This window comes from Phascolarctos cinereus, unplaced genomic scaffold (assembly GCF_003287225.1).
Source record: "Phascolarctos cinereus isolate Bilbo 61053 unplaced genomic scaffold, phaCin_HiC Scaffold_5;HRSCAF=322, whole genome shotgun sequence".
NCBI lineage: Eukaryota > Metazoa > Chordata > Mammalia > Diprotodontia > Phascolarctidae > Phascolarctos > Phascolarctos cinereus.
Window position 1 is genome coordinate 237,841,945 of NW_027555958.1, and position 21,430 is coordinate 237,863,374.

The 21,430-nt window shown below is 39.2% G+C and overlaps 1 protein-coding gene across 2 annotated transcripts in view; it reads left to right on the forward strand.

Annotated features, from left to right (window-relative positions):
* Nucleotides 1-21,430, forward strand: part of BTBD9 (BTB domain containing 9) — a 516,152-nt gene that overhangs the window by 312,094 nt on the left and 182,628 nt on the right. The window lies entirely within an intron of this gene.

Consider the following 21,430-nt stretch of genomic DNA (forward strand, 5'->3'; position numbering starts at 1 on the left):
TGTAGGGTCTGCAATGAGTTAGAATTGGGTGCTTCAGATAGTCCAAGCCAAGAATAGGATTATTTGCCTTTACTTCCCAAATATTTGTCAGTGCCTAGATCTGGGCCATTGATTCTTGTTACAAGGTAATATTTTAAAAGCTAGAAAATAGGAATGTGAGTGTGATTTGCAACTATTTGCTATTTTTTGTTGTGGTCATGTACTGAGGTTCCCTAGCAGTAACTACTTACTTGAATATATTCCAAAGGACAAAAAAAATGGAGGGCAAGAAGTATGACATCCCAACTAAGTCCTTGTAAAAAAAGATGGGTTATTTTTGAGCAGCCTAAAATAAGTAGAACCAGAACAATGTTGTTTGCTTTTTTTTTTTGACATTTATAGCATTTACTTCTGTGGAATTTATGTGCTTTGGGTTTTAATAATCCCTAATAACGGGGCTGCTACTTCTCCTTACATTGAAAAACAAAGTTGTCTGGTTGAATGGTCTTTGTTTTTATAGAATGCTTAGATTTCGACAGGATTGAGTTTGGTTTAAAGGGAGTTACTTGCTCTCTTCTGGCCCAGGTCCGCTTTAATCCTTACAGTATGACTTTGTGGTTAGAGGAGTAAACAACTAAGTGTCTACTATGTGCCAAGTACTTTGCTAGCTGCTGGGAAAGGTAGAGATAAAATTAAGACATGAACCTTGCCTTTTAAAGCTTTCAAGGTGTGAGAAGGACACAAAACCTAAATTTAGATTGAACACAAATGAGAGATAGCATAGTGTGGTGAATGTAAAACCAGTCTCAAAGTCAGGAAGCCTTAGGTTCAGGTCCCGGGTTTCAGTACTCCAGGCAACTCTCTAAGACTTAAATCATAGGATGGTTGCTGATTTGCATTCATAGGTACAGTTTCCTCTCAGTAATAATTCCGTAAGTCAACAAGTTGCAAATCTAGACCAAAAAGGGTTTGGTAACCATAGATTATTCTAAGAAATGAAGATAGGTTACAAAATCCTATGCAAGACTGAAGGAGCCCAGCAGACAGAAGGCCAGCAATGTGAAGTAAGCCAAAAAAGTGGGGAGGGGTCAGGTGACCTGAAAGAGTTTGGAATTCTTCCTTAGGCAGTAGATAGCTATTGAAAGGCTTTACGCAGGGTGACGTGAGCCTGAGAAAGATTCTTCTGTCAGCTGGCTAGCTGATTGAAAGATGTCTTCAGGATAGCTAAGGATTAGTAGTGGGGAGACCAGTTAGCAAGCTGTGGAAGTGGTTCAGTCAGGTGGTAATGAGGAACATGTGCTAGGCTAGCAGTGTGAATAGAAAGAAGGAAAGGTTTTGAGAGAAATCAAAGAGGAAAATTAAACAGGATCGGGTCACCGATGAAGCAAAGATAACTGAGATTTCAAGCATAGGTGATAGGATAAGTGGCAGTAAGTAGCATTCTTGGCAAAAATAAGGAAGCCCGAGGAATCAGTTTTAGAGAGGTGGTCATTAGAAGGAGATCAGGCCATCAGGAATCCAGCTTCTTTCCATATTTAAAAGATATAAAGAAATGATAGTCATCTACTTTTCCTCTGTATATGGTATTCTCAGGCATAACGGATAAAGAGGTACCATTTACTCACTGACTTGAAGTTATTCCATAAATTCTTTGGGACGTTGATGGAGATATTTGTGGGAATCATGGTTATTGAGGAAGCAGAATAAACAGAGAACTTCTCTGGCAGAAGGCTACGGTAATAAAAGGAAGAAAATTGTAACCAGCCACAGAGAGGAACGCTATCAGCAGCTTGCAGAGCTAGTCGGCATTATTGGATACCTAACAGGCTTCGGCCTAGGTGAGGTTGGAAGAGAGGTCTCAGCAATCCAAGAAGTCCTTTGGGTAGCTTGTGAAACAGTATTCTCTCAGGCTTTTTTTTTTTAAGCTGAAAGATTGACTGAAGTTAGCTCTGTAATCATCTGCTTGTCATCATCCCTCACCCAAATGGGAACAGTGGTGCAGGTAAAGCAGAAATGTGTATGTACCCACTAGCAGATGACCTGCAGTGAAATCACATCTGTCCCTTACTTTTTAATATTTTCTCAGATAAAAGCTGCCCCTGTACTGGGCAAATGGGGAAAGGTGCTGCGGCGGCATCGTGCTGAGAGTAGAGAGATTTCAATTGTCCTCCAACTGACATCGCTACTCTTTGGTGATATGCTTTCTTAGTTTGAGGTGCTCAAGGAATGAACTTACGTATATATGTTAACAGAAATTCTCTTGCCCTCCCTTCTCTTAGTTATCACATAACATTCCCTATACAGTAGCTATTCATGCGTCCTGTTTATCATCTGTTCCCATAATGTAATGTTATTTTTGTGTTGGGGTTAGCCTGTGCTTAAGACCCTTTTTGAGGATCTTATCCTGCCAGCAGAGCTTGGAAGGGATGCTGAAAATAATGCTCAAGGTCTGTGATGTTTATGATAGGCCTCCTAATCGTAAAGGAAGATAAATATGGCTAAAAGTCTTCAGTTTGATATGAAATTTAATGTCATGTGGGTATTGTAATCTGCTTGTCACCTTCTCAAAAGATGTAGTAACCTTTTTTATTCCACCCTCTGCTTTATCTTTTTTTAGCTAATATCATTTTTAAATTAATTTTTTGTCAATTAGCAAAAATCTGCATTCTCTCTCTCACTCCACCCTGCCCCTATTGAGAAAGGAAGAAAAACAAAAGCTCTGTTTCAAACCTGTAGAGTCAAGCAAAACAAATTTCCACATTGGCTGTGTCCAAAAAGAGGTTTTTTTGGTCTCATTTTGCAGTCTGAATCCTCTACCTCTTTATCAAGAGGTTGTTAGCAAATTTCATCATTGTTCTTCTGAAATCCAGGAGTCAGATTCCAAAGGACATTGGGATAGATAGAATCTGTTGAGATTTGGAGTCAGGAGAGACCCATTGTTCTCTTAGTTCTGCTCACTCACTCTAGATCAGTTCATACAAGCCCTCCAGGTTTCTCTGAAACCATCCTCATCATTTCTTACAGCATAACAGCATTCCATTACATTTATGTATTGTAACTTGTTCAGTCATTCCCCAGTTGATGAGCAACCTCACTGTTTCCAATCTTTAATACCTCAAAAAGAGCTGTAAATATTTTTGTACATTCTTTGTTAGAGTTTGTTTCGATAGGCAACCCTCTCTTAATCTCCCTTCCTCTAATTCTTCTCTCTCCCCTTTTCTTCCTTTTTCCCTGTTGAGTACAGAAATGTATTACTTTGTGTGTGTGTGTGTGTGTGTGTTTGTGTGTGTGTGCAGATGAGAATAAAGTTCAAGTGTCAGCCACTCTCCCCACTCCTTCCTCCTTGTTTGAATATACCTCTACTTGCATACCCTGATTCTGTGAGATAATTTTCCCCAGCCTTCCTCTCCCTTTCCCTTGTAGTACAGTCCTATTCCCTTTCCGGTCTTCTTTTAAGATCATCAAAATATAAGACAACCCATTCTTGGCCTTCTAATTAGATTTTTCTATGGTGCCTGATGATAATAGGGTAGTGCAGTGGATAGACTGGTCTAGATAAACTCTGGACTTTGAATTAGAAGACCTGAGTTCACATCTGGCCTTAGACACTTACTAGCTGTCTGCCTCAGTTTTCTCAACTGTAAAATGGGGGTGATAATAGTACCTACTTTGCAGGGTTGTTAAGATAAAGTGTCAGGATAAATTATAAAAAGCACTTAGCACAATGCCTGGCATATAGTAGACACTTAATAAATGCTTATTCTCTTCCCTTCTACTTCTCCATATTAGAATGTAAGTAGTTTATCCTTGTTTAGTCCCTTACAATTGTTCATTCGTGTTTATCTTTTCATGCTTCTCTTAACTCCTTTGTTTGAATTTCAAAGTTCCTATGTAGCTCTGGTCATTTCATCAGGTCTTCTTGGAAGTCCACTTTTTCTTCTGTAAGATTATACTCAGAGGTAGCTAGGTGGTGCAGTGGATAGAGCACCAGGTCTGGAATCAGGAGGACCTGAATTCAAATCCGGCCTCAGACACATAAAAACTCACTAGCTGTGTGACTCTGGGCAAGTCACTTAACCCCAATTGCCTCACTAAAAAAAAAAAATTATGCTTAGTTTTCTGGGTAAGGTATTCTTGGTTGTAAGCCTGTAGCAAGGGTGGGGAGCTTGGGACCTTGAGGCCACATATAGCCTTCTAGGTCCTTGGGTGAGGTCTTTTGACAGAGTCCAAGTTTACAGAACAGATCCTTTTATTAAGGGAATTTATTTTTTGAAGTTTGGATTCAGTCAAAGGGCCACACTTGAGGACTTAGAGGGCCACAGGTGGCCTCAAGGCCACGGGTTCCCCATCCTTGCATCCTGTTCCAGGCTCTTTGCTCCTTTGCGTTGGTGGCCGCTAAGTCATGTGTGATTCAGACTGTGGCTCCTAGGTACTTGATTTTTTTTTTCTTTCTGACTGCTTACAGTATTTTTCCTTTGATTTGGAAGTCCTGGATTTTGTCCATGATGTTCCTGGGAGTTTATATTATGGAATGTCTGGGCTGGTCCTGGTGCTGCTTTCTTGGGGGTTTTGAATTATTCCAAGATCTCAAGGACAGCTCAGGCTGTGACTTGCAGACTTTCAGTGCTCCCAGAGTTGTCGGATCCAGGGCAAGTCTTATTACTACTCCTCTGATCTGAACTCTGCAAGTTCTTGCCTTGGGTGTAGATCTGGGCTTGTTTGCTTTGAGTTTCTGTTAAGCACTTATTGCCAACTGGAAACCTCTGCTGGTTTAGTGACAGAACTGTAAGCTTTCCTTTGGCCTGGGATTCCTGCCCTGATTATTCCTCCGCAGTGTGCAGATTGGTCTATAAATTGGAACTGAGGTCCCATTCTGCTTCTAAGGTCTGAGCCATGTAGCTGCTGTTTGCTTCTGAACTTACTCCTCACTCAGTAAACAGCGTACGGCCTGCAGCACTCCTAATCTTGGAATACCACCCTTGGACATAGGTCCCTCTTTAATCCACCTTGGATCTGACCTGAAACTAGGTAGTGAAAGGCAAAGCTGTCAGTTGGTGTCTATTCCTACACCCTGCACAATATTGTGATGCCCTGGTAGAGGCCTGAGAACTCTTCTCAGTACAGCCTTTGTATTCTTTAAGTCCTAGACTGGAATGCTTCTCCTCTGGCCACCCTCCTGTCCAGACACTGGGCTTTGTCTATAAGCCACATCTGCCTCTCTCTGCTAGCCTGGATTGGACAGATGGTACTCTGTGACTTCTTGGATTTCCTGATTAGGATTTAGTCTGATGAGTTTTCTAGATCTGTCTTGGAGGAGTGTTGTGGGACAGAAGTTACTGAACTTTTTCTTACTTCTCTGCCATCTTGGCTCTACTTCCTCAGCAGCTTCTTTTCAGAAAGCTGGTTCCCCAGTTCTTAGTACCATGCTCAGCACATAGTAAGCACTTAATGATGCTTTTGTTTGGCCACCAGTGACTGGATGCATGACCTTAGGTGGGTCATTACACCTCTGCTTCAGTTTTCTCATCTGGGAAAGGAAGGATGTGGGGAGGGTGGGGGAGGAGGGAGAGGAGAAGAGATACTGTCCCTTTCAGCTCTAAAATTTGACTCTCCTCTGAGTCTTGATTTATAAATTCACAACCAAGATGCAGTTTAGCAATCCTTTCTTCTGTTACGTCCATAAAATCCTTCAGAATATACCTTTAGGGAAGGAAATGTGAGCCAGTTGAGACTTATGTTTATTTAGCATAAAAGTAAAATACTTGTACAGAGATTAAAACATCCCTGTGGAGGCTGTACCTCATAGATAAAAAGACCCTCTATCTTATTATCAGTCAGTTAATAAACATTTATTAAGTGCCTTCTTTTTGTCAGGCACTATGCTAAGCCCTGGGGATGAAAAGAAAGGCAAAAGACAATCTCTGCACTGAAAGAGATCACAATCTGGGTGGGGGGAGACAATATATAAATAACTGTATGTAGACAAGCTACATGTAAGATAAATGGGAAATAATCCGCAGAGGGGAGGTATTAGAAAGAAAATGTAAGCTATCTGAGGGAGAATGGTAGAGAGTAGGGGAAGGGAATAAGGATTTATTAAGTGTCTACAATGCCATGCGTTGTGCTGAGCGCTTTACAAATATTTCATTTCATCCCTTAAATCATGCAGAAAGCACATAACTGTCCTTCCAATTCAGTCCCACAACTAGATTCACTACAACTTTAGCTTCAGAGACATTGAGCAAAGCTTGACTCTATACTCAAGGCTTAGCGTTCAGTTACTATCCCAGAAAATCAGAGAAGAATTCCATCATTGACTTTGGGTCTGTTAAGATTGTTATATTAGCCACTTGGTCTTCCATAAGAACTCCATTGTGTTAATAGCCTTTTTTTTTCTTTTCTCTTCTTTGGTTCTGGCTCTTTGCTAATAACTGGGCTGGTCTACCAGAATAAGCAAGGCATTTAAAAACTGTCTAGTTAATTGAGCTAATATTTATTGAGCATCCACCAGGTCAATGACATAGCACTTGGGCTGTCAGATATTAGGGAAGTAGATAATAGAAAACCTAAAAACATGGTCCCTGTTTTCAAGAAACTTAATCATGTTGTGAGGACACATAAGTACATAGTTAAAACTCTGAAATGTATGTATGCAGATAATATGTACACATGTGTGGAACAATTCACTAGTCAAGTTTGGCATCTCTTGCCTCATCCAAAAAAAAGGGATTTTTGTTCTACTTAGATTCAAATCCTGTTAGGTAATGATAAAAACACTTATGAATATAGTAAACTTGTGGAATTCATTACTCTTTAAGGTAAGAAAAACTGAAATCACAGATTCTATAAAATTTTGAATAAATTAGTGGAGAATAGCCATAATCGATTGTTACGGGAAAATAGAATGATATAACATATAACTAACCTTTGAGTTTACTCTTCTTTGAAACCTTCCTTGATACCACTGTCAAGAACCAAATATTAGATTACATGAAGCATGGATTTGACCAAGTCTAAAAATGTTTATAATCTTCTGACAATCAGATGTTGTACTGGCAAGATCATATTGTACCAGATGCTGCTGAGTTAACTGAAGTGGAACCAAGTAAATAGCTATCAGTTGGGTAGAATCTGAATTTATTGGCTTGCCATTTGTTTCAAATCATGGTACCCAGCAGCTAGTAGTGCTGACTTACAGAGAGAAGCAGATTAGATAATGTTATCATTAATGTCATTGTGGCATCCTGTCCTATTTCTCTGCTTTGTTCCCCAACTTGGCTCATAGAGTAAAAGAAGTGTTTCAGGAGGTATTCTCCCCTCCCCCCCCAGTAAAATGTAGTCATTCTCTTGGTGACTGCTGAATTATCCAGAATTTCTTGAGAAGTCACCTTAATCTTAAAGATTCATCAAAAGTTGATATTAGGAATGCAATAATATATATTATCTGTTGATAGCATGTTTCAAACCAGTTCTTTGGACATCACTGTTGTATTGCTCAGTTATTCAGAGATTAATTTAGCTTTCCTGTACATGTATATTATTGTTTTCAGGTAGTAGAGTGTAAATTTCTAATTTATCCACTATAGGTTATTTATACATAATTATTTGCATGTTGTCTTCCCCATCAGACTGTGAGCTTCTTGAGAGCAGGAGCTATCTTTTACCTTTCTTTGTATACCCACAGTTTAGTATAGTGCCTGGAACATATTAGTTGCTTAATAAATGTTTATTGACTGACTACTGTAACCTTTGGTTTTGGAGGCTTTGTTGACACGTAATCCAAATGCGTCCTCTCCCAGCCACATAGCCTAATGTAGTGGGACTTTGTTGTGTTACTTATTGATGTGAGTGAAATTTAGCGATCATATTTCAACTTGTCTATGACAAGTATATCAGTCTGAGAGGCAGTAATCTTTTGAGGTTTACTGGCCTGTTAACGTTGGAAAGACTTGTATGTTTCTTTTACAGCAGCATTAGGTAGTTAAAAGCAGGAATAGGTACAGTGCTTTGAGATAGTGTACTTGAAAATCACAACATTACCTGTGGTAAAATTATCATAAAAACTGCCTGGTGCTCTTACAGGGAATTACTTGAATGCTGCCCTCCTAATGACAGGAAATGGCAGTCTGGGAGGTTGTTTTCCAGGAGGCCATGATGGAACCAACTAAAATTTGTAATAAAGTGAAGTGTAAAATGTAAGTGACTCTAGCGAGATATAAAAGTGCAGAAGGTGGCAGAATGTTCAAAACAGAGTCTTTGAGAAATGATTGTGTGAAATACTGGAGTGCCTGAGCTAGATCCATCCAAAATGTGAATTTACTGAATTCTAAATACAGAGCAATCACCAATGCAGATAGGTTTTGTGCCCTAGTGGGCCACAAAAAGAGGAGGAGGAGGAGCCTCTTTACCAAGGGTAATCATGAGGCAGTGGCTCACATTTTTGCCTGTGCAAGGGAAACTGAAAGCGGTGCCACCCATTCTGGTGGGAAGCAGCAGAGTAGTGAAGGGTCCTGACCCTCTGTGGTTTCCCTTTTCTTACTCAATGAACCCAGGAAGCCAAACTACCCATTGAGAGTAATCATTGTTTTTTCCAAGTGGCCCTTGGGTGAATTAATGTATGGTTGATGTCTGTTATAAAAATTGCAAGCATGGTGCAATAAAACCTTCTCAGTGAGCTGTGGGAGCACACTAAAAGGTATATGATTAGAGAGACTTTGATTTTTATCAGAATAATTTTAATATTAATGATGTATTCAAAAGAGCACCATGGTGTCGCAGGAAAAACATAGAATGAGTAGTCAAAAAACACTGGTTCTGTTGTATGCTGTAACAGACAATATTGTACAGAGATCCCAGACAATTCTGAAGGCCTATGATGAAAACTACTATTCACCTCCGAGAAGAACTGATAGAATCTGAATGCAGATTGAAGCATGCTTTTTTTTTTTACTTTACTTTTCTTGGGGGTTTTTTTGTCTTTTTTTTTCACAACTTGACTAATATGGAAATATATTTTGCATGATTGCACATGTATAACCTTTATCAGATTGCTCCCCTTCCCAAGGAGGGGGGGATAAGGGAGAGTGGGAGAGAATTTGGAATTCAGTATTGTAAAAAACAAAGGTTAAAATTGGTTTTGCATGTAATTGGAAAAAATACATATTAAAATTTTAAAAAAACCGTTTCTACTTTGCTGCTTATTTTGTGTAACGTTGAATGGGTGATTTACCTAAGCTCCTAAAGCATGTATTCCCTTATCCATAAAGGTGTTATACTAGTTGAACTTTTAAGTTACTTTCAAGCTTTAAAATTCTTTTATTCCATGACTTAGCAAAGCTGTGAGTGTGTTATAAACACTACATTGGTTGTAGAAACTAACCAGACAATATTAGCACATGTGTAGAGTCTCAGAGGTCAAGCAGATGCATAACTGCTTCAGAAGCAGAATGAGTCCCAAGGCATTTCCTTCCTGTCCGTAGTGGTAGAATGATGATGTGTTGTTGGACAGATATCTTTAGGTTTACTTGGTAACTGTTTGCATCAGTCCACTTGCTAAGCTGAAGTTTAGCACCATCGGCAATGACCTGGAAAGTATAAATTTTAAGTCCTAAAGTGAAAAGTCTAAAATAATGTCAATAATTCCTTTTCTTTCCTTGACTTCCCTTTTCTACAGTGAAGTCCATTGTTATTATCCTTTATTTTATCTTTCCTTATCTTTGTCTTTCCCCTGTGGTTTTCAATATAGTTCAGTTCAGCAAACATTTATTATGTACAAGGCACTGTGTAAGGTGCTAGGAATACTAAAATGAAAAATTACAGAGTCCCTACCCTCAAGCAGCTCACATTCTAGTAGGCTCTGTCAGGATGAAGTGGAAATGATTGGGATGCAACTGTTAATCTTGTTTACTCCAGACAGTTCTCTGAACCTGGTAATTAGAGTGAAGGCAGAAAATGTAAATGTAGCCAGGAGAGAGGAGGTAGAGGGAAGGAAAATAGGAGGTGGCCTTGCCCCAGCAGTTGTTCAAAAAACAAAACAAATATTGATATGCTGGTGAAGAAAAACCCTGGTATTTCGAACTCCTTGAATAGAAAGAAGATACTCACCAGGATACCAAGGACAGCACCTCAACTTCAAGAAGAGAAAAATCATGTTCCTTGGCTCTGTCGATTAGATCTCTCTGACTCCATACTGTGTGTGGTTTTGTTTTGCTCTGTTTGGTTTTTTAATTCTTCATCAGATCATTTTTCAGTTGTCTCATGAAGTAGTACATGCAGAGCATATCATTTGTCAGACCCATAACTACCTGACATGCACAGTCTACATGTCAGTTAAGTTGAGATTAGGAGCCTGACAAATAAGCAATAAAAGCTATAAGGCACGATTTCTTGCTGCAGATTGATTATAACAATTTTATGTCACGGTGTTTTACATATTGATGTTTTGCATAATAAACAATTAACTGCCTGCTTTTGACATTTGAAAGTTAATGTGAAGAAAGTTATGAAGCAGACACTGTAATCAGAAAAAGGAGTGTTAAATGGCTATTGGTCTCTAGGAGGGTAGGACCTAATTATTCCTTATAGTGCGCTCCTTGCCTTTTTAATACTAGTTTATGGTTCATTTTCTCAATAAACAAGATAATTGATATAAATGAATATGATCATGTAAAATTGTTCCCCAATTGCAGATTTTTGTGCTGAAGGTGTAATTTTCCTTATGGCACATTACTGTTAATCTTTGAATGGGCAGGGTTGATAATCTCTCCTCTGCAAGAAAGACGGTAGGTGAGTCACCCCTTGTCAGAGCTGATGCAAACATAAGACACAGAAGGAAATGACTAATGACCATTTTAATGAACAACAGTATGTGGATTTTTGAATAGCTTTAAACAGGAGATTTATATTTGGAAATACAAGAAAAGTATCTTTGCAAATAGACCTGGGTTAGCAGGAAGGCTATGTGTCATGTGTTGCTATAATTGGAAATATTCCAACACCATTTCCCATCCCCCAGCTCTCTGACAGCTACACATACAAAACCCAGTAAGTTAGCTCTACATTCCTGATAGAGAAGTGAAATTAGAGATGGAAAGGACCTTGGAAATCATCTGGTATAGGCCCCACATTTGAAAAATGAGGAGACTCAAAACCCTAAAAGGTTAAATGACTTTACCAGAATCATAATAGAGCAGAACCAAGAGAATGTTGTACAATAATAACAGCCACATTGTGCGATATTGATGAACTTAACCCTTCCCAGCAATACAAGGATCTAAGACATGTCCAAAGGCCTTGTGATGGAAAATGCTATCCATATCCAAAGAAAGAACTATGGAATTTGAATGCAGATCGAAGCATGCTATTTGCCGTTTTTTTTCTCTTCTGTTGAGTTTTGTTTCCTCTTTCTGGTGGTTCCTCCTATTGGTTCTAATTCTTACTTACAACATCACTAATGTGAAAATATGTTTAATAGGAATGTATATGTATAGCCTATATCAGATTATGTGCCATCTTGGGGAGGGTGGTGGGGAGAAAGGGGGAGAAAAATTTTAAGCTCAAAAGCATATGGAAGTGATTGTTGATAAAGCAAATTAATAAAAAAAATTAAAGACAAAAAAAGAATCATAATCGTTTGTAAATCTAAGCTTCAAAACTAAGTCCTTTGACTTCAAATCCAGGACCCTTTTCACTCTGCCTGTCAGTCCTCTTTGGAAGAAGAGACTTTTTAAGTTCAGGAATCTGATGTGCTTCTTTCCTGTTGACGGGAACCAGGAGTTTATTGAACCTCCATTATGTTCCTGGAGCTGATAGTCAGTGTTCTAAAATCCTCTATATAACCTGACACTATTGAAAGTCTCTCTTTAGAAAATGTCAAGGACTTTGCAAGCAAAGGGGATTGAGAAAGTCTGCAGCCTGCTGGGAGCCTAGGATGAAGTCATGGCCATCTGATTTGAAGAACCAGTTTTCTAGGATGTATTTATCTCCATCAATACTACTCTGTGCTGTACTTTCTTTCCAGTTCTACATAATATACCAAAGAAAAAAAAGACAAAAATGGATTAAGATTAGAAGAAGATATAAAAAATGGTATGCCCATGATTCTCCTCAGGGAAGTGTTATGTACAACATCACCGGGAACCTATGGGGAAATTATTGTGTGTGTGTGTGTTTTAAAATATAATTAATAACCATTTACTTTTTCTGGCACTCTAGTACTTATTTTTACAAAAAATTCAGATACACAGTAAAAGAAAACTCAGTGAAATGAAGTATCTTCCCAGCGCCGTTATCTTTGGCAATTTTATTATGCAGAGCTTTTTAACACGACAAGGGTGGTATGCAGTCTAGTTTAATGTCATCCCGTCACTGAATGGATTGGTTGCCCCCCCTTTTCTCTATTCTGCCTTTTGAGAAGTTAGCCTTTCTTGAGAGCAGTACAGGTTTCCCCAGAAACATCTGTCAACTTGGTGGTGAGTACACCCTAAGGAAATTACAAACATTTCAAGACCATCTAAATACTGTTGGGACTTTCCTTTTTCCTCTTCTCCCCCTACTCTCACACCCCTGTGAAGAATGGAACAACTACATGGTCAGTTCTCTTCACTCCTGCCCATTTTACTTCAGAATTGAAGGCCTATTTGAAATTGTGATTTGGGAAAGAGGGGAGTGGTGGAAAGGAAATAACTGGCTTATTCCAATGCAGCAGCACAAGATATCCTATTTCCAGAATAGTGCAGCTATTCCAGAAGGCAAGCAGTGGATGGACCTTTTTGGTTAATAAAGGAGCTCCGTAAGCGCTGTACTGTTAGCACAGAGTCTTCCTTAGCCTAATGACTCAAATGATCTTGATCTGATTTGGTGGGTTAGAAATTGCTGTCCCCAGCAAATATCGACCAGAAGGAACTACCTTCTCTGTTATTCTGAATTAGCCAGCTGCATATGACAGTAGCTGGTGTTAATAGTTTTCACAGGTCAGTTGAAATGTTGCACTCTTTCCTTTACAGTTATAAGTAGCTGTGTTGGGAGAAAAGTCTCCTATCTTTGCATAGCACCCAGATCTCTGAAATGCTGATACCACCACATACTTTGCCAATGTGAGGGGAAAAAAAGCTTTCCTTTATGAAACACCTTTTCCCAGAACATCTCCAAGTGGTTTTATAGACATCATCTCGTTTATTTTCTCAAGATCCCTAGAAGTTAGGTTTATTCTCCTTGTTTTATTGATAAAGAGACTGAGGCACAATAAAGATAAATAGCATGCCCTAAAGTCCCCTATGAAGTAGACAGTACTCAGCAGCATGTCGAAGATCACATACCAGGTCCAGCTAAGACTACAATCTAGATCGCCAACTTCCCAGTCCAGTGCCTTGCCAAGTGTTATTTACAGCCTGGAAAAAAGGAAAGGAAGGAAAATACGTTGCAGGAATTCTTCCTGTTCAGTGGAAATGGAGCTCGAATTCAGGAGTAATAGGCATTTCCTAAAGGGCAGATGTTTATAGAAAAATGTCATTTAAGAAATACTTATATCTACTTTCCATAGTGTAAATATAAAATATTAAAAGAATGGCTAGTTGTTTTACATGCCAGAGCATTTTCTTAACTTTTATTGTATCTTAGAGAAGAGGTGTTTTAACAAACTTTTTATAAATTTGTTTTTAAAAATTGTATGTTTTGTGATATCCCAGCCTGGCAGATTAACATTGGCCTTCAGATTGGTGCATGAATAATGTTTTACTGAATTTTTATTCTTATAATGAAATTGCTTATGAAATAGGATTGCTATTATTCTGGGTCACTCTAAAGAAACTTATAGCTGTCTGTCTTTGAAGTTTTGTGGTCTAGTTTCTCCAGACACCACTGAATGTTTCCCTGAGGAGGTATTACCTCCCATCATAGAACAAGGGATTGCTCATCTTACATATAACTAGTGGTAAAATGTAAGCTTGCCAAAAGAACCTTTCCCATCAGGTAACTTACAGAGTGCTCCCTCCATCAGAAAGCAAAACTGATCTCTTGTTTTATAGACACGACTTTCCCACAAACTTTAGACAGAATTTTCTGAGATTCAGTCTGTCAGTTGTGCCAGACACTATGATAAGTAATGAGGATACAAAAAAAAAGGCAAAGGACAGTCATTGTCCCCAAGGAACTTACAATCTAATGGGGAAGACAACAAAGAAATGAATAAAAGAGTACAGCTGATTAAAATAGAGATTCAAGTTCAAAAGGAGATAGTAGGGACATGCATTTGAAATGTAAGGTAGTAAGACTAGGTGATCAGGGTTGGGGAACCAGCCTTATAAGGGGTACAAACAAACTCTATCCAAGATTAGCAGGAAATAATTAACAGAGGGGAGGCACTAGAACTAAGAGGGATTGGGAAAAGTGTCCTGTAGAAGATAGGATTTTAGTTGGACCTTGGAGGAAGCTAGGAGACAGAAATGAAGAGGGAGAGCATTCCAGGCATGAGGGAGAATGCCTGAAGCCAAGAGATGGAGTGTCTTGTTTGTGGAACTGCCAGGAGGCCAGTGTCACTGGATCAAAGAGTGTATAGTGGGGAGTAAGGTGTAAGAAAACTGGAAAGGTAGGATGAGCTGGGTTATGAAGGCCTTGAACATCAGATTCCCAAGCTGTGATTCTTTAAGGGTCTTTCCACTCAACCCCGCAAAATTTATATGAAACAAAACACAAGAGGATTTGGATTTTTATCTAGGAATGTGTTCTGTGCCCCCAAATGCTATGGTGCAAAAATAACTGAAAGTACAATAAGAATAACATTGTTCTCTGCTTGATGGATCCCATTCTGTTGGCCACGAGTTGAAAAAGACCATTCTTTTGGTCATTCAACAAGTATTTCCTAATGCTTACTGTGTGTCAGGCATTATTCTAGCAGTACAAAGGGAAAATCACTTGTATGGAAATATTCTCAGCTCAGATCCAGTTCTGAGAGGAACATTTGCTGTTAAGCAACTTGGCCATAGTTAATGTTTTTAAGAGAAACTTAACTTGTTTCAGTTATTGATGCATTTTTAAAAGAATTGTTGTTAAGGCCTTAAGATCAAAGAGTTATTGCTTATAATCCAAAAATCAGTGCACACTTAAAATTGTTAAAAGTTTGATAAGTATGGATCCTAAACTGGAATCAGCTAAGTTTTTTTTTTAAAGTCTCCGACTTAAATACTAGAATATTAAGAAAAATACACATGAAACAAAAAGCAGGAGTAAGTAAAATCTGTACTTTTTTTTTATAATGCTTATGTATTTCTACTTAAGAAACAATATTCCCAAGCTGTACTGATGTCTTTGATAATAGGAGTATAGAACTGTTTTGGCATAACAGGACTTATAACCTAACAGCATGGAACATTTGTTCATTTCAGTATTGTTCACAACACAATGAAAACTATTCCTGTATAAATCCCACACCAGTAAAAAAGAATTCTAATTATATTACCCACATTTAAATTTTTTTAAAGATATATACCAAAGTTGGCAAAAGCAGTTCTCTTAATGACTGAATTTAGTCCTCAGTTCCATATTTAAGCTATATGGTTCTTTTTGGCAACTTGTTATACCTTCATGGGGCAAATTTAGAATCTCGTTTTTCTGGCAAAGTATATTCAGAGATAAGGATATCAACTCAAGCATAAGAGTTGGCAGGTTTTATTGTTTGTTTGTTGGAGGGAGGGGGTGAAAATCTGGAATTACTCTGTTGTGGCCTTCAAGGCCTGCCTAGAAAAAAGAATTCTGCTTTAGTAAGCAACAGTAAAAAAGAAGTTTGTAGAAGGGATAGAGGAAAAATAAGTTAAATTTTGCATTTGAGATAACAACATTGAAATACAGGTGTCTAGTAGACATTGTCAGTATAGGATTGAAGCTTAGGAAAAGCATTAGAGTTGGATATATAGGTTTGAAAGTCATCTTTAAAGATGATTGTTTGAACACATGAAATCTACTGATGTCACTGAGAGAGGTATTTGGCTTTAGATACATTGGTGTGATTGTTCTTCCTATTTAGAGTGCCTGAGAGTGGACAGAGTATATCTATTGCTCAGCATAGTCTTCTCTGGACCCAAGAAAACTATCATCAATGAGATAATCATGAGGATTAGTCACATTTACTGTTAGGATTAAGAATGTCACCCAGCATTCCCTGTAGTCTTTTTCTGCCTTCCCAATTACAGTTCAACAGAACTCTCAGCAGTGAAGAGACAATTTCCTTAAATTAAAAAAATCCAGTTTTGCAGTATTTTAGAAAGAGGAGTAGTACAGAAAAGGATATTAACCTATCTCGTTACCTAAATTTCAGCCCTTGTAGTCACCCAGTGTGAAGAACCTTGTATTTAGAATTCCAGTGTGCCATCAATAAGCTTACTCATGTGGTATTAATGTATCTCATAGGTAGGGGTGTGTGTGTGTGTGTGTGTGTGTGTGTGTGTGTGTGTGTGTGTGTGAGAGAGAGAGAGAGAGAGAGAGAGAGAGAGAGAGAGAGAGAGAACAAAACGGGTCAGTAAATGTAAAAACCAAAAAATAAAAATCTGATGTCCCTATCCCAGGCAGAATGAAAGACAGTGTTCAAGATTTCCAGTATTCTCTACCCTCTCAGAATGCAAAGGCTTTAGTTTTTCATGTTTGTAGATTTGAATCCTTGAGGCTTCTTCAGTTATGGTGACTAAGAAAGTCAGTCATCACAGGCAATAGAAACTGAAGGTTATTAGTTAGTGACAACTAACTGATCAACCTGTCATTATTCACAGATGAATTAGAGAGTGGAGAGAGACTTGAGACAAGGAGACCGATCCAAAGACTGTTGTAATAGTCAGTGCAAGAAGTGATGAAGGTGATACTAGGGTGGTGGCGATTTGAATAGAGAGAAGGAGATATGACAGATCTTGTGAAGGAAGAAATGATTAGATTTGACAACATGTCAGATATGTGATGGAATGTGAGTGAGGGGTCAACAGTGACACTAAGATGAGGAGCCTGGGGGACTGAGAAGATGGTGGTGCCCTCAGCAGTCAGTATTTATTAAGCTGTGTGCCAGGCACTGTACTAAGCATAAGGGATACAGAGAGAAGCGAAAGGTAATCTCTGCCCTCAAGGTGCTCCCAATCTAATGAGAGGAAATAATAAAGAACAAATATATACACACAAGCAATATACAGGATAAAGAGGAAATAATTAAAAGAGAAAAGACCCCAGAATTAAGGGAAGTTGGGAAAGGCTTTCTATAGAAGATGGTTTATTAATTGGACCTTAAAGGAAGCCAGGAAAGCCAGTAGAGGGAGATGAAAAGGGAGAGTATCCAGGCACAGTGGATAGTCATAGAAAATACCTGGATTCGGGATGGAATGTCTTGTTCATGGAACAGCTAAGAGGGCCAGCATTACTGGACTGAAGGGTACATGGTAGGGAATAAGGCATAAGAAGACTGGAAAGGTAGGCGAGATCTAGGTTGTGAAGGGTTTTTAATAAGTTTCTTGATTGATTAGTTGATTTTATATTTTATTTTGATGGCATTAGAGAGCCACTGGTGACATGATAGGACCTGTACTTTAGGAAAATCACTTTGGTGGCTGAATGGAGGGTGGACTTGAATGGGGAGAAACTTGAGTCAGGCAGACCAATCAGGAGACTATTACAGTAAATCTAGGAGTAGTACAGAGGTAATAAGGACTTGCAGCAGGATAATGGCAATATCAGAGGAGAGAAAGGGGCATATTTGAAAGATGTTGCAGTTGTGAAATCAATAGGCCTTGGCAACAGACTGGATATAGAGGGTGAGGAGTCCAGTGTGACTCCTAGATTGTGAGCCTTTGGGACTGAAAGGATGTTAGCGTACTTTGTAGTAATAGGGAAGTTAGAAGAGGGGAAGGTTAAAGAGAAAGATTATGAGTTCTGTTTTGGATTTGCTGAGTTTAAGATACTTGTAGGACATCCAATTCAAGACATCTGAAAAGCAATTTGGTGATGTGAGACTAGAGGTCAGCAGAGAAGTTAAGGCAGGATCGGTAGATTTGAGAATCATTAGCATAGAAATGGTAATTAAACCCATGGGAGTTCATGAGATCACCAAGCAAAGTAGTATAGAAGGAGAAGATGGCCCAAAACAGGGCATGACCTGGATGAAGAGCCAGCAAAGGAGACTAAGAAGGTCAGATAGGAAAGAGAATGAGGAAAGAGTGGCGTTCTGAAATCCTAGAGAGAAGAGAGCATCAAGGAGAATAGGGTAATCAATAGTGTCAACAGGCTGCAGAGAGGTCAGGGAGAATGAGCATTTTGAACAGGCCATTGGATTTGTCAATTAAGAGGTCATTGGTAACTTTGGGGAAACAATTTTAGTGGAATAATGAAGTCAAGTCATTGTAAAGCAGGCATGCACAACATACAACCTGCAGGCTGCTTGAAGCCAGCCAAAGGATTTCAGGTGGCCCTCAAAAAATGTAGGGTTGCCACTGCACACTGTTTGTCACATGACCTATGGCAACTAGCCATCACTGTCTCTATCTACCCTATCTGCCACCCAAAGTTTAGTCTACTTTAATTTTGGCCCCTACCTACTGCCAAGTTGTGGAGATCTGTTATAAAGGGTTAAGCAAGTAAGAGGAAAGCACATTAGATTGTGAGCTCCCTGAGGGCAGAAACTGTCTTTTGCCACTTTTCGTATAGCCTATGCTTAGCATAAATGTTTATTGACTCACTGACCTATTGTAAATGACCTTCTCAAGGAGTTTAACCAAAAAGAGATTAGACATAAGATGATAGCTGGAATGGGAGGATCAAGGGAAGGGTTTTTTTGAGAATGGGGCAGACATGGGTGTGCTTGTAGGAAGTAGGGAAGGAGCCAGTAGACAGGAAAAGATTGAAGGTGAGTGAAAGAATTGGTATGATGTAGGGGGCAGTCTGTTGGAAGAGAAAGGATGGAATGTGGTCAATTGCATATGTAGAGAAATTAGCTTTGGTGTAAGGAGTAAGGCCACTTCTTTGTGTAAGACAGGGTAGAAGGAAGAGATAGTGGCAGAAGGCACCTAAGTGATAAATGAGAAAGAGGGGAGAAGAGGGAGCTCACAGCAAATGACCCCAATTTTTTAGGTAAAATATGAAGCAAGATTTGGAACTATGTCCAACGGGCTATAAAACTACACATACCCCTTAACTCACAATACTCCTATTAGGTCTATATCCCAAAGAGCTCAAAGAAAAAGGGAAAGGATCTATATTTACAAAAATATTTATAGCAGCTCTTCTTGTGGCGGCAAAGAATTGGAAATTGAGAAGATGATTGTCAATTAGGGAATGGCCGAGCAAACTGTGGTATATGGTTGTGATGGAGTACTTTTATATTAAAAGAAATGACAAGGGGGATGATTTCAGAAAAAATATGGGAAGACCTATATGAACTGATGCAAAGTAAATGAATAGAACTAGATCATTGTATGTAATAACAGCAATATTGTAATGATGATCAGCTGTGACTTAGCTACTCTGATCAATATGGTGAGCAAGACAATTCCAAAGGACTCATGATGGAAAATGTTAACCACCATCAGAGAACTGACTAATTCTGAGTGCAAATTGAAGTATAATTTTCTCACTTTATTTTTCGTGCTTTTTTGTGACATGGCTAATATGGAAATGTGTTTTGCATGATTTCAAGTATATAATTGATTTTATGTTTGCCTTTTCAGTGGGTGGGGGAGGTTCTAGAGGAAGGATGAAAAATTCTAAAAAAATAATGCTAAAAATGAATAAATTATATATTAACTTAAATGAGGAAAGGTTCTCAGCTGAGAAGGGATGGGGTACCATGAGAGAGCTGAAGGAGGTATGGTTTGGAAAAGCCACTGCAGAAAGTGGGACAATGGGTTGAAAAGGGAGGTGTAAAAAGGTTTCCTAGCAACAGTGAGTGAAGTAGGAGTGAAAGTGGTGAATGATGGAAATGATCCAAGGTTGAGACTTGGCAGGGCATAATTAATAATATAACGGGGCCAAGCACTCAAGAAAAGAGTTAAACCAGTTCACAATGGGGTCAAGATGGGGAAAAAAGGAGAGTGGCTAGTACGAGAGTTATGGCCTGGGAGAAAAATGAAGGGCTGAGGGATTGGAGGTTATGGTATGGGAGAAGAATAGAGTTTTGTAAGGGAAGGCAGAGGGAAAGGTGAAAAGCCAATAGGTTATGGTCAGATAAAAAGATTTTAGAATTCTGTAACATAAAGATGGCACATTTGTGGCTCATGGCAAGATCAAGGGTATGATCATCTTTGTGTGTGGCTGAGGTGGGTGGAGGAGTAGCTCAAGGGAGGTGAGTAGATTTACGAACTGAGTGTTAAGCTATTTAAGAAAGAGTCAGTATGTATGTTGAAGTCCCCTAGTATGAGAATAAGAATTGGAGAGAGAAAAAAAAATTTTGGAGCCAGGTATCAGACTCATTAAGGAAGAATCTGTAGACAACAACCACCAGGATTTTGATTGGGTGGTGGATAAGAACAGCATGAACCTCAGAGGAGGAGAGCTTATGAAGTGATGAAGGAAGGAAGAAAACCTGGAAGTGGAACAGTAATGGGAAAATTACAAGAGGAGAGAGTTTTAAGGAAGATTTCTGTTTCGGACATGTTGAACTAGAAATACATTCCATTAGTATCAGCATGTCCCCTGAGAGAAGGCAGCAAGGATTCCAGCCAAGTGTCTTTCGTATGTCCCAAAGCAGTGATTTCTATCTGTACCAGCACAAGGCAACTTCTGCTTCTTTCAGCCAGCCCAATCTTCCCACCAGGATGTAAAGAACCTATAGTGCAAAGAAGAACTGCCTTCCCTTTGTCCTCAGGCCTTCTATCTCCTGCTGTGCCTATCCTTTGAGGGAGGAGGAAGGGTATAATTGGTGGGGAATGGGACTTCTTTCTCTTGCTCTGCAGGTTTGACTCTCATCTCCTGCTGCTCCCTTTCCTGCCTAATCGCTACCTTCAGGAAAGAAGAGGAGACTTTCCATCTGACTGTGTGTCTACCGTCTCATACTGTGCTTGCCTCCAGCTTTCTTTGGAAGGAGGAGTGGCACCCTCCATTCAGTGATAAATATTCTCACACCTAGTCATACTCTTCATTTCCTAGTGATTCTGAGCCCTTATACTGTTGTTATCCAAACCCTATTCTCATCCCATCCCAACATCTGATTCTTAATTCCCATCTAGCTTCAACCTTCCCACCCTAAAATTTCAACCAAATGCCACCCTACCCTTCTGTTATGCCCTGTGGAATACCACAAAACGACAAAAGACATCCCTTCATCCTAAATTTTTTCCTCTCCCTCTTCCATCTACTGGCTGTTACCAAAACCTGGATTCCCCTGATGACATAGCCTTCCTGGCCACGCTTTCCAATACTGGCTGCATCTTCACTCATTTTTCTCTGCTCACTGGTCAAGGCAAAGGAGTTGGTATACTCCTTGCTCCCAGTT